The sequence below is a fragment of the Lissotriton vulgaris genome, chromosome 2_1 (assembly GCF_964263255.1).
Source record: "Lissotriton vulgaris chromosome 2_1, aLisVul1.2, whole genome shotgun sequence".
Classification (NCBI taxonomy): domain Eukaryota; kingdom Metazoa; phylum Chordata; class Amphibia; order Caudata; family Salamandridae; genus Lissotriton; species Lissotriton vulgaris.
In genome coordinates, this window is record NC_141687.1 from 248,643,197 (window position 1) to 248,660,222 (window position 17,026).

Here is a 17,026-nt window from a genome sequence, read left to right on the forward strand (position 1 = left end):
GTCCAACACTGCTGTGCGCTGAAATGCGCTGTTCGTATCCCAGGTATCCCAGGTCAAAGGTGTTACTTAGAGAGGGAGCCCGCCTAGAATGCCCTCCTTAAATGCAGGCCAGCGTGTCCTTGTGACAGCTGGTCTGCTCGCACACTCTGGCGCCGCCCGGTGACCAGGAAAACTACCCCCAATATGGCGGCCGAAATCCGGAGGAGCTGGGGAATCCAGGGACCCGCCAAAGAGCGGTGAATTGCCGATTATCGTGCAAGTGAGGGGCAAAGCTACAATATAAGAACAGGGTAGAATGCAAACAAAGTATTAAAAAAAAATACAAAAACAGGTCCAATTAAAAAACGCTGCTGCGTCCAACACTGCTGTGCGCTGAAATGCGCTGTTCGTATCCCAGGTATCCCAGGTCAAAGGTGTTACTTAGAGAGGGAGCCCGCCTAGAATGCCCTCCTTAAATGCAGGCCAGCGTGTCCTTGTGACAGCTGGTCTGCTCGCACACTCTGGCGCCACCCGGTGACCAGGAAAACTACCCCCAATATGGCGGCCGAAATCCGGAGGAGCCGGGGAATCCAGGAACCCGCCAAAGAGCGGTGAATTGCCGATTATCGTGCAAGTGAGGGGCAAAGCTACAATATAAGAACAGGGTAGAATGCAAACAAAGTATTAAATAAAATACAAAAACAGGTCCAATTAAAAAACGCTGCTGCGTCCAACACTGCTGTGCGCTGAAATGCGCTGTTCGTATCCTAGGTATCCCAGGTCAAAGGTGTTACTTGTTATTATTCTTTGTAGTTGCTTCTTCCTTTTTCATATTTGTACAGTTTGAGGCTACATCATTGTAGACAGGCGTTTCTTTACGAACTGTTGCAATTTGGGTTTCAAGAGGCACAAGTTCCATGGCTTTGTTGCATAGTCCTTTTTTATTCACTGCAGGTTTATCAAATGTGATTAGTCTCTCAGTTTGAACCTCTTGGATTGTAGCAAGGTTTGGTCTTCTGCTACTTTTTGGGAGTCCACTGGGCCTACTACTTATTATTGGCCACATGGTTGTGGTTTTACCAGGTCGATTGATACAACTCTGTTTTCCCTTTTACCAGCAAGGGGCGGTAGTAAGACTGATCTTGTTCCGCTGATAGCTAAGACAGGTACTGCTTTTCTGTAAGAAGGCCCAAATTCCTTCTTTACCGCGATCTTTTCTCTGACTAGATCCCCAATCTTTGGAATCCAGACAGGTCTGGCTGGGACAGGTGGTTTTTCTTCAGTGGCCGTTGGCTTTAGCTTTGTGTTACTTAGACTTCTTCTCATTTCATTCAAGTCCTGTAAAACAGCTAAACGATCTTTGATATCAAACGCTTTTTGTTCCACCACTGAAATTTGACAATCGAGGTCTTCGATTATCATTCTTGTACCAAATAAAAGTTCATACCGAGTGATTCCCCCCAGAGAATTTCTTGGCAGATTATTAAGACTACGTTGGACACTTATTAGATGTTTGACCCACCCATCACCCGAACCTAATACCCTCGCTGTTATAGATTGCTTTATGTCACGTTTTTTTCTCTCCACTACCGCATTTCCCTCAGGATGGAATGGACTAGAGTATTGCAATGCAATGCCCAAGCTGGTCATGGCCTCCTTGTAAGCTCGAGAGCTAAACGCAGGACCCTGGTCAGAATGTAGCATGCCAATTGCGTATGTGCCGATAAAGACTCGCAAATCTTTTATAACAGTTCTGGCGTCAGCCGTGCGCTGGGGCCACATCCAAATGAATCTCGTCTTAATATGTATGGGATCGCATTTGTCTGGTTGGACGCTTGCGTGTAGATAGTCTAATGCTGTCTAATAGAGGCGTCTGGACTGATCTTACTGTGCTAGAGTCAGATATCTGGTCCGGTTTATAACTGCGATCTCTATTGCAGTCCTGACAATCCATTACAAAGTTATAAACTTGCACGCTCATTCCCGGCCACCAGTATCTTGATTGCAATTTATTAGAGATTTCAGGATCTCTTGGTGCCTCAGACCCATTCCCATGTGTGCTTCTTGTATCAAGAAGACACTCCGGTTCGTGTTTGGAATTACTCTATCCCCCACTCCAGGGATTTGAGCAAAAGGAACGGAGTTCGCATCAATTATGTATGTATTTCCGAGTGAATAATTTAGAGGTAACGCTGCATAATTGCCTTACAAAGAGGCTTTTACTGCTAGTAGCGTTTCACCATCTATTTGTTTTTTAGAACGCTTTTTTGTAGCTACGGAAGCCGGTTGACCAATTGCCGCTGTGGCTTTATTAGCCAATGAATTCCCTGCAACGTGAACGTCATCACGTTGAAGACTCTGCGTATGTATCACGTGAGACTTTCATAGTTCTTTCTGTAAAAGAACTACTTGTTCCCAAAGCTTTTTATGCTTTATTGTGCAACCTTTTTCATCTTTGTAACCATTTTAAATCCAGGTCTGTATGTAATTATTGTAAGATTCGACGCAGTAATGTGAATCGCACACTATTATTGTGGGGAATTCGCGATCTGCATTTTCAAGCGCCATCTTAAAAGCATGTAGTTCAGCTCGGTGAGCTGTACAGTCTCCGAGTGATTGAGTTTTTGTGGCTATAGGTCGGAATTTACCTTCGAACCAGCAACCTTTTAAAATCGCACACGCAGCACTATACGCTTGTTTTACCCCCAAATGCGGGCTGTGCTGATCCGTCTGTATATATTATACAGCCGTAATGTTCCAGAGGCAGAATTTCAGCTGGCAGAGGACATTCGTATTCGTATTGGAGGAATTCTTGCGGTTTCAAGTTAGGATCAAATTCGTAAACTACTTCTGATGCAGCAAGAGAATTAACCCATTGTACCCATCTCGGATGTAATGCTTTAGCATTCGGAATGCTTGCTCTTGTTACTGCTTCTAGTGCAGGTATCGGTGTAATGATTATTATGCGTTTACCTTGTGCCAGGGCTCTTTCTTTTGCTACAGCAGTTTGTACCGCAGTTAGAATTTTTTCAGTGGAACTGAATTTCATTTCAGCTTGTGTGTACAAGTGTGATTTGTAAGCTATTGGTACAGTTTCTCCATCATTAGAGGTCAGGTATGTAAATCCGCATCTTCCTGGGATGACTCGGATTACAAGGTTGCATTCGTTCGCGCATGTTTGCAGTTTTGTTTTAGTTAACATATCTTTTTGTAAGGATGTTTCTGAGTCCAATTAATTGATTTGAAATCAGGTTTTATTAGTTCATAGAGTGGTTTAACCCTCTCTGCATAATTTAGAATATAAGTTCTTCCAAAATTCAGGAAATCTAGAATTGATTGTACGTTTTTCTGCGTTTTTGGGGCTTGGAGTACTGCACACTTCTCTAAGAAGTTGTCTGCTAGGCTTTTGCCTTCACTTGATAACTCATATCCCAAAAATAGGACAGTGAGGTGGGCAATTCGTGACTTTTTAAAGTTAAATTTGTGCCCTTCAGATGCGAACCCAAGTATTATGGTGTTCACTCTTTTCAAGTGTGTCTCCAGGTCATCGTCTGTTAGATAGATATCTTCGACATAGGATAATGCCTCATCATCATGTATTTATAGTAACTCTGTTACTCTGGCTGAAAATAATCCTGGGCAATTCTTGAATCCCTGTGGGAGACGCCAAAATTGCTTTTGGGCCCCCATACTGGAGAAAGCGGTCAAATACCTGCTTTCTGGTGCAATGTTCTGACAGAAGAAACCTTTTGAAATATCTTATTTCGTTTTATATTTTTTGCGCACAATGTTATTCATCAGTGCTGCACTGTGGGAATTTTGTACTGCAAACGTTTTGCAACAGGAGTTTAAGTGTCTGTAGTCCAATACTAGACTATATGAATTGTCTGGTTTGGATACAGGAAACAAACGATTGTTCATTTGTGAGGTGCATGTTTCAATCACCCCTTGGTACTCAAGTTGATCTAACATCTCCCCGACTTGTTTTTTAGCTTCTTGCTTAACAGGATACTGTCTCTGTGCAGTAGGTTGATTTTTTAACTGAATTTTATGGTGAGGAGAATCCTCATCCCATCCTACATAATTTTTATATCATGCAGGAGCTTGGGCCACTGCCCATTTTCTAGCATATGTGTATATTTTATGAATTAGAATGTGATTTGAGAAGGCAGGCATAATCATTTCTTCGCCATGTGGGCACTCCCTGACAAACTCTGGTGGCCAGTCCTTTTCTGCTAGAAGGATATCATAAACTTTAGAAGAGAAGAGACCTCTTATTTTCCTAGTTTTGTCCCCCTCTATACGTAATGTTATTTCATATAATTTATGAGGCACACTATCTCTGGTGTCTGCAGTTTCCACTTGAATGTATTCATTCGTGTCCACTGTCTCCAGAAGATTCATCAGGATCTTGTGAGCTATGGTCACTTCTGCTGCGCTGTCTAGCATTGTCTGGGCCCATTCTCCATTCTTGAGTTGTGTCTTCAGAATCCTCGGCATGGTTTACTTAAATACTGGCTACCTTCTTTTTGGGAAACTGTAATTTTTTACTTTGATGAGCAGGTTCTTTGTCTTTGGACTTGTCGCACTCTTCATTATGTTCTGACGCCGTCCTCTTCTTTCCGATTTCTGTGAGGAAGTCTAAAAAGATCGAGAGGGACGTGTATCAATATCTTGATATCTGTCAGGTTTTCTCAAATTTTCCCTATTCCTAAGGTTATATCTTTTTTCAGAGGGCTCCCGTTGTGGAGACTTGCCAGGCCCCCCCACCCCCGGTCTAGAGATATATCTCTCCGTTGGGGAGACCTTCCTCTGGTCCGAAACTGTTTTTCTCTGGAAGTGGTTTGCTTATTACCCTCCCAATTCTTTTTAGGAGTTATTAAGTTATTTTTAATAAAAGTCTTTTCAGGGTTTTCTGTTAGTTGTGGTTTTAATGGTTTCCCACCCAAACTGTCTCTACCTAATTCTTCTTAGGATTTTTCAAATATTCTGGCAAGTTCAAAAGGCTATATCTGTTTCTTTTAATTTCTGGTGGATTGCCACAGATGCTGCTTCTCCTTTTATGTTGGCTAGTAGTATAGCCGAGACTTGCTTAAAGTCTTTCAGTAATTTCATACCTAGATTTAAAGCAGGTTCTGGACCGTATTCATTTTGAATCTGTCTTAGTACGTCTGGTATAACCGCCATAGATGGAACACCATGAGTTTTTGTGTAGATTGAAGCAAAGACTGTTCCCCAAGTGTCACAGTCCTCCACATGTTGTGCAATCCCCATTGGTAGGCAGATAGTCAGAATTCTGTGTTTTTCATGAGGGGTAGTATCAGGAAAAACTGCCTCTATTTGAGTAATTTTTTGAGCTAACCAGAACGGAATTTATTCCCGTTTTGCGGGTAATTTACCAATGACTGATTGTATGGTCTGTGGTGTTATTTTATTTGTGTTCCCCTGGTGAGGGGTGTGCTGTGGAATTTTTATTGCTGGTTGAACTGCTAAAGTCCGCATGACATATTGTACCAATTGTCTATGTATTTAAATTAGTTGTTTTAGTTGAACTAAAAGTTCTCTGTCTGACATTTCTTCAATGTCCGGATGTGGTGTATAGCTGGCTAGAACCGGCCATGTGGCTCCTGGTCAACCTAGTGGACCGAGCCTGGTAATGTGATTTTGATGTTTTAGGGCGCCATTAAACCAGAGCTGATGCTCTTGGTAAGTTAGTGGAATTTCAATGTCATCGAAAGGGACGTATTCCGCTGGTAGTTCCCCTGCTTTGTATTAGTGGAACTCGTGTGTTACAGCATTTGCTGCTGGAAAATGTATCCATGAATAGAATACCTCTGTCTGCCGACATTCATGTGCCTCTACCACAAATATGACTGTACCACCTCTCGATGATACACCATTTTCTATAAGTTTTATAGTTGCACTCTTCCTTACATTTACCGGGATGTTTTTCGCATCCAGGTCATTTTCATTAAACCCTGTAACGTCAAAACCCGGTTGATTTGCATCTACTGCAGCTTCACCGGTTTTGTTGTTGTCGCCGTTAGTTGCATTGTTTTAATGAAAGTTTGCAGAACAAGTTTCAAGGAAACAAAGATTCGGTGCACAATATTTTGGAACACTGTATCCTTCAACGTTGATTAAACTAAAAACTATTACATAGGAATCTTTTCCTACTAAGTTCTGGCGGATATTAACCTTTTTACCCACTCCAGACGTCTATCTGAGTTTTTTCAGGAAAAAAGGGGTCTGTGTGAAAAGCACGACTGAGTTACTCTAGTGTCTAGCGTTAAATTATCACCTTACCAAACGTTGGGCGCCATGTAGTGTAGTTCCTATATTCCCAATAGGCTCTGCGCATTGGAATAACATAAACAATAGTGTAGACGTAGGACTGAGGTCGGCTAGGTCTCTATTGAATATGTTAGACTTAATTATGAATGCCAGCTAGCTCAGAGTTCATAGAAACTTTCTCGAGTGAACAGGAAGGTATTAACTTTCCTGAATAGACAAGAAGGGATTAGTTTCTGACAACCGCATAAACATGACAACTTTGCTCCCCCTGAATAAGGAGTATATCTCCGGAGTCGCGGAAACAATAGATAGCTATTTCACTCAGTCAATCGTGCATGCTAGTGGAAAAAGAAACACAAGGTCAGTTCCTTTTTGGCTTCTGTGTCATTAGTGTGCTGGCTTCAGTGCTGAATTGAGTTAATTGTTTTTAAGTTTTTAGGACAGGGAACACCAGTAACTTTGGGAAAAGTATGTTTATGTTTTTTAAACTTGAGAAAGAAAGCAAGTTTAAGCGCCTGTACTTTCAGAAAGCATATGTTTATTAACTCACAGCGTAAAAGAAAGTTTTTATGTGTTTTTTTTGGATCACTGACAGAACATCAACAGACAAAATATCGAGATGACAAAATATCGAGGATTAAATATCGACTGACAGAATATCGACTTCCTAGCTTCAAACAGGTAAGTACAAAAATATCTACTCCAAAATATCGAGTGTAAAAAATATAGAATGTCATAATATCGAATTTTTTAAGTATGATAAAAGTAACTTAAAAGTAATATAACAATAAATTAAATTAATATAAACATATTTAAAATACTTAAATAAATGTAAAATTAAGAAATAATTAATGTAACTTAAAAAAAATTATTAATACATATATATATATCTACATATTATTAACAAAACATATACAATATTTTTAACGTAGGATAGCAAGAGGGTTAAATGTACTCCAACGACTCCAGTGAGTGCAACAGTAGGGAAAGCGTTGGATAGCGTAAGGGTAAAAATTACTATTCCAACTCCAATGAGTGTAACAGTAGGGTAAGTGTTGGATAGCGTAGGGGTAAAATTTACTATTCCAACTCCAGAGAGTGTAACAGTAGGGTAAGCGTTGGATAGCGTAGGGGTAAAATTTACTATTCCAACTCCAGAGAGTGTAACAGTAGGGAAAGCGTTGGCTAGCGTAGGGGTTTAAATTACTATTCCAACTCCAGTGAGTGTAACAGTAGGAAAAGTGTTGGATAGCGTAGGAGTTAAAATTACTATTCCAACTCCAGTGAGTGCAACAGTAGGGAAATCATTGGATAGCGTAGGGGTTTAAATTACTATTCCAACTCCAGTGAGTGTAACAGTAGGGTAAGCGTTGGATAGCGTAGCGGTAAAATTTACTATTCCAACTCCAGTGAGTGTAACAGTAGGGTAAGCATTGGATAGCGTAGGGGTAAAATTTACTATTCCAACTCCAGTGAGTGTAACAGTAGGGTAAGCGTTGGATAGCGTAAGGGTAAAAATTACTATTCCAATTCCAGAGAGTCTAACAGTAGGGAAAGCTTTGGATAACGTAGGGGTTAAATTTACTATTCCAACTCCAATGAGTGCAACAGTAGGGAAAGCGTTGGATAGCGAAGGGGTAAAAATTACTATTCCAACTCCAGAGAGTGCAACAGTAGTGAAAGAGTTGGATAGCGTAAGGGTAAAAATTACTATTACCACTCCAGAGAGTGCAACAGTAGTGAAAGAGTTGGATAGCGTAAGGGTAAAAATTACTATTCCCACTCCAGTGAGTGCAACAGTAGGGAAAGCGTTGGATAGCGTAAGGGTTTAAATTACTATTCCAACTCCAGTGAGTGCAACAGTAGGGAAAGTAAATACTTCTTATATAAATATAAATAACATAAATAGTAAAATCTATTACAAAATATTTTAAATATTTTAGAATTGTGTAAATTATATGAAATAATCTATTAATTGTAAAATACAAATGATTTAATAATATAAATTACCTACTAATACTAATAATTTACCTATTAACAATCAATCAATTTAAATTTTAAAATTATTTTACAAAATAAACTCAACATATTTTTTTAAACAATGTAATTACTTACAATTAAATTAATTCCGAGACTATTCCTCTATAAACACCCAACCCACTACAGAAATTAAATTAATTAAATTAACCCATTTATCAATTAATCATGTAAATGTATTTACCTATTATATTGTAATTAATTACCAATTAATAATTATTGAACAATTAATTCTAAATAAATAACTTTTAATTAATTTACATATTTAATTAATTATATTAAAATTACTTCCCACCCTATTCCCCTATAAACGCACAACCCGCTAAATTATCAATTAATCAATAAAAATTAATTACCAATTATATTTTAATTACTTACCAATTAATAATTAATTAACAAATAATTTTAAATAAATAACAATTAATTAAATAACATATTTTATTAATTATAATTAAATTACTTCCCACCCTATTCCCCTATAACACCAAAACCCGCTACAGAAAATAAATGATAAAAAATATAAAATATATCATTTAAACAATAAAAATTAATTACCAATTATATTTTAATTAATTACCATTTAATAATTAATTAACAATTAATTCTAAATAAATACCAATTAATTAAATAACATATTTAATTAATTATAATTAAATTACTTCCCACCCTATTCCCCTATAAACCCACAACCCGCTACAGAATTATATTACACAAAAATTAAACATGAATATTAACTTACCTTAAATTCGATTTTTTTGTTGTCTATATTCTGTCTAGTCGATATTATGTCCATTCTATATTTTTGAATCGATATTATTGCTATTCTAGTCAATATTACATTTTTGCAGTCGATATTTTTGTAGTCTATATTATGTCTAGTCGATATTATGTCTAGTTGAAATTAAAAACTCTATATTATGTCTAGTCGAAATTAAAAACTCGATATTATGTCTACTTACCGTTTTTTTTTATTGGCTGCCTTAGTGCGCAACAACAAAAATGTTACAATGTGCTCTTAGAGCATCAGGATGTGGCCCTATGGCTAGAGCTGCCGACCTTAGAATTGTGGAACCAGGTTCGAGCCTCGGCATTGGCTCAACATCCTGTGAGTCCGGGAAAATGACTTAATCTCCCCGTGCCTACCAAAAATGAATGTGTACGTGTATAACGTAGCTGGTACTCATGTAAAGCGCTCCTATTCAATTGGGTCAAGTTCGGCTGTATAAAACGCATAAAACCACTAAAAAACAATTAAATAAAAAAATCTAGGGAAAGAAACATATGACATATCAATTAAATGCACTTAAGGTGATATTCCGTGATGCTTGACAGTTCAAGCTGTGTTGCAGTTATTGCGAAAGTTGACAGCTAGTGAGAATAACAGAAAACAACCGAAATGAGCAATAACAGATCCCAAGCATTCACTCACCCACTCATTGGAACCAGACATTGTACACAATCATCAGGTTGTGGGTTTTAAATAGTACGGAAGGGCACTTTTAGGGGCTCACGTGATTACATGTTTTGGTAAATAAGATAACTATAATAGGTAACATTTCAGTGGGGTGTGTATCAGAATTACCTTTTAACCCGGCACGGCCGCGCTGTGCTCATGACGAGCTGAGCTCGTCATGAACGTAGTGCCGCGCCCACGCAGGGATAATTTCCCTGCTGTACTGGGCATTCCATTGGAATGGGCGTGGCTCGTCATGAGCTCGTCATGAGCGCAGCGCCACCGTGCTGCATTAGGAGCCGAGCTCGTCATGAGCACCGCGGCGCTGCGCGCCCCCACTCCCCCCAGCACAGCAGGGGAATGAGCCCCACAGGGAAGGGGTTAAGGCCTGCAAAATACTGTCCCATCAGTCGAGGGGTGTGCCTTTCTCCTATCTAAGGCCGTTGGTGTGGCAGTGGTTCTTAACTGGTGCTCTGAGGACCCCTGGTGGTTCTCGAGACCTACACAGAGTGTCCACTACCGTTTTACATAATTAAATAATATTAAAAAATGAATAAAATAACATTTCTTAAGTATATGCAAATTTAAAAAACTGATTGTGAATTACACAAAACATTTCAATATCTGAGTATTTGTTTGGTTTATACTTGTTTTTGTATTTTTGTTTACTGTTTTGGGGTCTAAATCATAATAAATGCTTAGTCTGGGTGTTCATGGCTTCCAATAATGACTCAGTGGGGGTCCCCAGATTCCAGTAATGATTCAGTGGCGGTCCGTAGGGTAAGCATCACTGGAATAGACTGCCATGGCAACCATTTTAGGACATCCTGGAACCATCTGCTCACCTTTGGAGCTTTCTTAGCTTTCCAATATTTTGCTAATATTGTTCGTTCAGCAATGATCGATGATAAGTTAATGAACCTACAAGTCGTCGTCTGAGATTTACTACTGTGGATCAAGCCCCAAAAACATTGCTGGGGTTTGAAGGGTATATCCGGATCAGTAACTTCTTTGATAATACTCAATGTATCACCCCAGAATGCTTGTATATGACAGCATTCCGAGACCATATGGTAAAATCTGGCTTCAGGGATTGGCTCTATTCCAGAGTCTCTGCCAGAGTTTGTAGATTGGTTCCTACACTCTTTGGTCTCTCAATTCAATTCAATTCAAAATCTTTTATTCGTTTAACCATTTTGTTAAACATAAAAAGTACATCACATATAGGCATTGCATCATAAAAGCACAGTTACTATTAATACACCTAAAAATGTAACAGGTAGAGAGCTACATTGTCCAAGAAAGTACAATTTTAAAATATTTACAACAGTAATACAGATGACCATGTAATCAAAAGGGATTCGTTTCCAACGTTTTACGAATGGTTATGCATGATTTCAGGAAGAGAGCTAGGCTCTTTGCCACATACTGTGAATCAAGATGTTGCAGAGCTAAGAAAGCAGGGCGACAGGTCCTCAACCCCATTTGACGCAGCAATGGTAAAACCCAGCGCTTGCGTATTTCTGCGTAGTAATGACAAAACAGTACTACATGCATCGTTGATTGGGAGGAGACTTTGTCGCAAGGACATTTATCAAGGTCACGGGACCAATTTAGGATTCTAGGAAAAGTAACTAGTCTAAAAAAGAGGTTAAAGCGTAACCTAGTTAATAGGTATTTTTCGTAGTTAGAAACATGGTACGATAAATATGGCTGAGTTCCTAGAGACACCTGAACCATCAAAATATTTACATTTGATTGCTTGGATATTTCATTACATAAACGAAGTTCCCTTAAGTGGGTGAGACAATGATGCTTCAAGGTTTTTCTACTCATCTCAGTGATGGATGAAGGCTCGATGGTGTACTGCAAGAGGTCAAGATCCTTCAGGAATTTAACTACATAGTTCAACCATGGGATGTTTTTCCAGGCCGACATCTCAAGACATTCTGAGATAAGTGCACGGGTAAGATGACACTGTGGCTTTGTCCAAATGCGATGCCATAGGAGCACTGGTTGGCATTTTATATAGTCTGTTAAGTAATCAATTCCAAGTTCTATGTGGCAGCCATATGTAGGGGCACTCCGTGGAAGAGCCAAAAGGTACCTTAAGAAGCCATTCTGAATTTTTTGCAGTTCATCAGTGTTTGCATATCCCCATACCCCGGCTCCGTATGTGGCAATGCTCAAGCATTTAGCTTGGTGGATTTTAAGCAGTACTGAGGGAGATGGCTTACCCATTTTTCTGGAAAAAGACACGAGGGCAGAAGTTGCTCGTTGGTAGAGCAATCTCCTGGTAACCATCGCCCTTTTCCAAGTCAGCTTGTCATCTACTAGGATGCCCAGGTAGGGGTATTCCCTGACACGTTCCAGTTTTGATTGCTCGATACAAAGATGTTTAGAGCTTTTTATCTTGGGCCCAGATTGCATGACGAAGGTCTTGGTCTTATTGACCTTTAGCCCAAGTGAGAACATAAAATTGCAATATTTATCAAGCTGCTTCTGGAGTTGTACTAAGGTCCTAGCGAGAAGTACGGAGTCATCAGCGTAAAGAAGTGCTGGAATTGGGCGACTGTTGATAGTGGGTAGGTCCTGGCACCCCTCTAGCATGGCTACTTCCAGGCCATTTGTATATAAATTAAATAGGAGGGGGGCGAGGACACAACCCTGCCTTACTCCGCGGTTTACTGGAAAAGAGGGCGTTAACTCCCCAGCCGTACCAAATCTTACGCGGGCCGAGGCGTTAGAGTAAAGCCCTCGCAGGAATCTGATATGGGGTGGGTCAACGCCCAGCCTGTCCAAGATGGACCACAGCGTGGCATGGCTTACACAATCGAACGCCGCACTAAGGTCGACGTAGACCATAAATAGATTGCCCCCTTTTACTCCAAAATACTTCCCAATTAGAAGTGAAAGGTTTAAAGCCTGTTCAACAGTGCCCAACCCCTCCCGGAATCCGTACTGCAGGTCCGTTATGATGTTCTTTTCTGCCGCCCAATCCTGTAGACGATCCAGGATTAGGCGACCCGCAACCTTACCCAGCGAGTCCAGGAGGGAGATAGGCCTGTAGCAGGCAGGGTTATTTCTCTCACCTTTTTTAAAAATTGGGAGCAGTATGGAGGTGGACCAAGAGTCCAGTAGACCGTCTTTTAACGCTGCAGCAATTAGTTGGGTTATTAATGGGGACCATAAATCTATATTTAGAAGGAAGATATCTAATGGTGCACCATCGGGACCAGGGGCCTTTCCACATTTAGAGGTTGATAGTGCTCTTTTAACCTCTCCGAGGGAGAAGTTCAAATCAATTGGGTACACCCCTTTATCGTGGGTCCCAAGCACTGGGTTGGGAGTTACAGCACGGTCCGTTGGAATGTCGCTAAAGATTTTGGAAAAGTGTGCCACCCATTCATCTGAGGGTACGGCGACATCCAAGTGCTGATGCGAATTACTCTCGCTTAGGAAGGGAGATTTTACTATTTTCCAAAATAGGGAGCTGTCGTTACTGGTACAACTCTCGTGTAGTTGAGCCCAAAGGTCATTTTTATGGTCTCTCTTACAGCTTAGTTGGGCCTGCTTGTAATTAGATCTTAACAGAGCTATTTTTGTTTGGTCTCTTACTGGGTTGTGAAGCTCCTTTTTTAGGGCATTTAAAGCTTTTCGACATGCCGTATTAAACCAGCCTGGTTCAGTGCGACAGCCTAATTTGCGGGTGCGTGAAAGGACCTTCTGTATAATTTTCAGGATTTCTCCAAAACTAGAAATGATGTCCGATGGGGAGGATGACTCGTTCAAACATATGTTTATCCAGGGTAAAGCTTTAGAGATCACTGAGCCAGATGTTTCTAGTGGGTCTATCCTTGACCATTTCACTGAATAGCCGTTAGTTTTTGCCATGGACAGTGATTTTTGAGTTAGTAAGCTATTTTTTATAAGGTTTGACGCCCTCGTAGGCAGCTTTAGCTCTATTGTAGTGGGAAAATGATCTCCTGAAATTTCTGTTCCTGTATTAAACTTAATAACAGTACCCTTTAAAGAACTTGAACAAAGTATAAAATCTATGGTGCTAAAACAACCCCTGCCGTGAAAGGTAGACCTAAATTCCACTGGAGGGTCGGTGAGTTCATTGGCATATATCAATTCCAGTGACATTAAAATAACATTAAGAGAATCACCCACTAAGGAGTGCGTAAAATGTGACAAAGGGCATTCATTTTCATCAAGAAGGCCACAATCAGAATTCTTGTAACGAGAACACAGTTGTACATTAAAATCCCCTCCCCAGATTACATTCCAAGTGGCTGATGCATACTTTGCTCTTTGTTCGTCTAAACAGTGTGAAATTTCAGAGACTATTCTTATGCACTCTGTCGGTGGGAGATTATTATAAAAATTAATCAAACTATATGTTGTACCATTTTTAAAAATGATCAATAGAATTTGGTAACAGGGAGTGTTGCACAGAAGGGAAATATTCCTTACTTCTAGCTTATTGGATATATATACGACAAGACCCCCCTTGGGTCTGCCATGTGTAGAAGGACTAGCGGAAGAATGGAACGTTAAATACCCTTGAATGTGTAGTGGATCGGTAGTCCAGGTCTCTTGAAAACACATTATTTCGTGGGAAGTGACGAAAGCCAACCATGATGCCGATAGCATTCTGGGTCGCAAACCAGCCACATTCCAGAATAATATGGGCAAAGTGGGTATCAGTGTTGTGCCAATCATGGATGGTGGGCCAGTCATAGACGATGACCCTCCATTTTGAGACAGGTTTCGTCGTATTGCTGGGAGGTCAGGATTAGGAGATGGCAACAAACTTTCTTGATTATTGTCACTTAGGTTGATAGGATGGAGCTGACAACTGGCGTGATTAAAAATGTGAATATCCAGTGGATCCATTGGCGTGTCCTCTATTAGAGAGGGCGTTATTGTAGTTGGCAAATGAATCGGTGCGAATGTCAATGCAGAGGAATCAGTTTGTGTGGGAGGGGAAGGGCCTGGGGTGGTGGAGTTCCCACCAGACAGATCAGTTACTGTTGGTGGTCAGTCCACCATCTCCAAGCAGTCGTACCTATTGTACGTGGGAACGCCCCTCCAATCCGACAGGGGCATGGGGTTTCTACCTCCTTGGCCCTGCCAGTTTAACCGATCTGAATTTCTAAGCCTAGACCCCACCTGAGTCCAATTCCACTCCAAAGATGATGCAGGGTAATGGGCCGGAGGGTAGAAGAAAGCTAGCCTTTTAGTTCCTATGCCATCGGATGATGTTTGCTCATCCCTTGGACAAATGTACTCTGCAGTTTGGGGATCTTCAAAAGTTATTATAATGCAGTCGCCTTGGATGGTTTTTTGCTCCTTCCCTATCCAGGGGACTCTACGAACTGAAATAATGTTATTATTAGAGAATGGAGGAAATGGTCGATTTATCGTTAACCAATGGAGTACCTTATTTTTTAATGACCATCCGGGTTCCTCAGAGTTAATATGCAACGCTGGAACCCCGGTCATAATGACTACATATGGTGTTGCTTCTGGAGGAAGGTGAACAGGGCGGAATGAATTGTGTCTTGTATTATAAGCCGCGTTCTTAATGGCTGGTGGATTAGCTGGGTGGCGTGTAGTTGACACGGTAGGATGGTTTGTCGTTTGAGCTGGCGGCCCAGGCTGAGAGGGAATGATAGCTTTTTTATTTACAGCGTGATTAGCAGGTGTTTGCTGTGATTTACTTGCAATTGTATGGGCAGGAGTGTGAGTAGAAGAGTGATGGGCTACCGCTGTGGTGGTTACCGCTTTAGGAATTTGTCGAGTTTGTTGGGGTAGAGGGGCCCCTGAGTTCGTCAAGTTTGATTTAGGCTGTTGGGGTACGAGGACAGCAGGGGTAGAAGACGTGGATTTCTTTGATTTTATTTCAGATGATAAGGTTGCTAGTAGCTTTTCAATCTTAGATAATGCCAATTTAACAGGTTTAAGATTACTTTTAATTATTGCCTCGAGTGAAGCTAGGATATGGGGATCTTGCTCCGGGAGAACCCGCCCATTACCTATATTACCGCTTGAAGCAGTAATAAGATGGTCGGAAGGAGGATTAATTATTTCCGACGTTATTAAGGTGGTAGACTGTTGACAGATTTCAGGTTGGATTAGGGGTTGAGCTAATGTAGGAGAATCATCGTTCAGTTGAAACGAAGAGGGCTGTTGTGAACCATTAGTAATTAATATAGGATTTTTGAGATCTTTTTTACCCTGTCTCTTTTTCGGAATGGCACCTTCACGCTGTCCCCTTTCCGTGGGGGATTGAGGGATCTCCTCCGTGTTGGAAAAAAGGATAGGAGTTCTCTCAATCGAACGGGAGGGATGGGGTGAAGGGAGTTGGGATACTTGCGTAATAGACAGGTCTATGGATACTGATAGATCCACTATTCCTGGGACTGACGGGGTCTCGTGATGTAAATCAGGCAGTGGGAGACGTTGCGGGGTTACAGCAGCAGCCAATAGGCCTAGTGACGAACGCCTTGCTGCTGCTAAATCTTGAGAGACCCTTCTCTCTAACAAAAGAACACCCTGGTTAATGGCGTCATTAGCCTTTGCAATGAATTGGTCTATTGGACCTACAATCTGCGCAACATGTGCGGCTTTGCTGTTGCGTGTTATTCTAGGGGACATGTTGATAAAATGCACAGTGATGAATTACACAGCAGATATAATGACAGCAGTCCAACAGACAAACGTCAAGATACAAATGACATAGATAGCAGATATTACTTTTTGGGGCACTCTAGGACGTTGTTAATAAGGTGGCCCAGTCCAGTCTTACCAGGCTGTAACGGGCTAGAACGGGCCCGCCCTTGGCCCGGGCTTCGCCCGGCGTCCCGCGAGACGGGGGTGACGCGCTATTTGAACGCCTCCTGGCGCGTAGATGGCGCGGCGTGTGCCGCTTTGACTGCTGGGTATTGTAGTTTAGTAGATCCCCCTCGCACCGCGCTCCGCTCGCCTGCGGGACTCAGATGACACCAGAGCCGGGCAGCGGGAGGCGGGAGAAGGGCAGTCAAGGTGTGATGGGCTCCAAGATTTTGCTACGGCAACAAAGGCAGGTAGGCGGCAAAGTTTTCCGCTTCTGTGTGCTTCCCCCCCTCGACCGGGGTGACGCGCTATTTGAACGCCTCCTGGCGCGTAGATGGCGCGGCGTGCGCCGCTTTGACTGCTGGGTATTGTAGTTTAGTAGATCCCCCTCGCACCGCGCTCCGCTCGCCTGCGGGACTC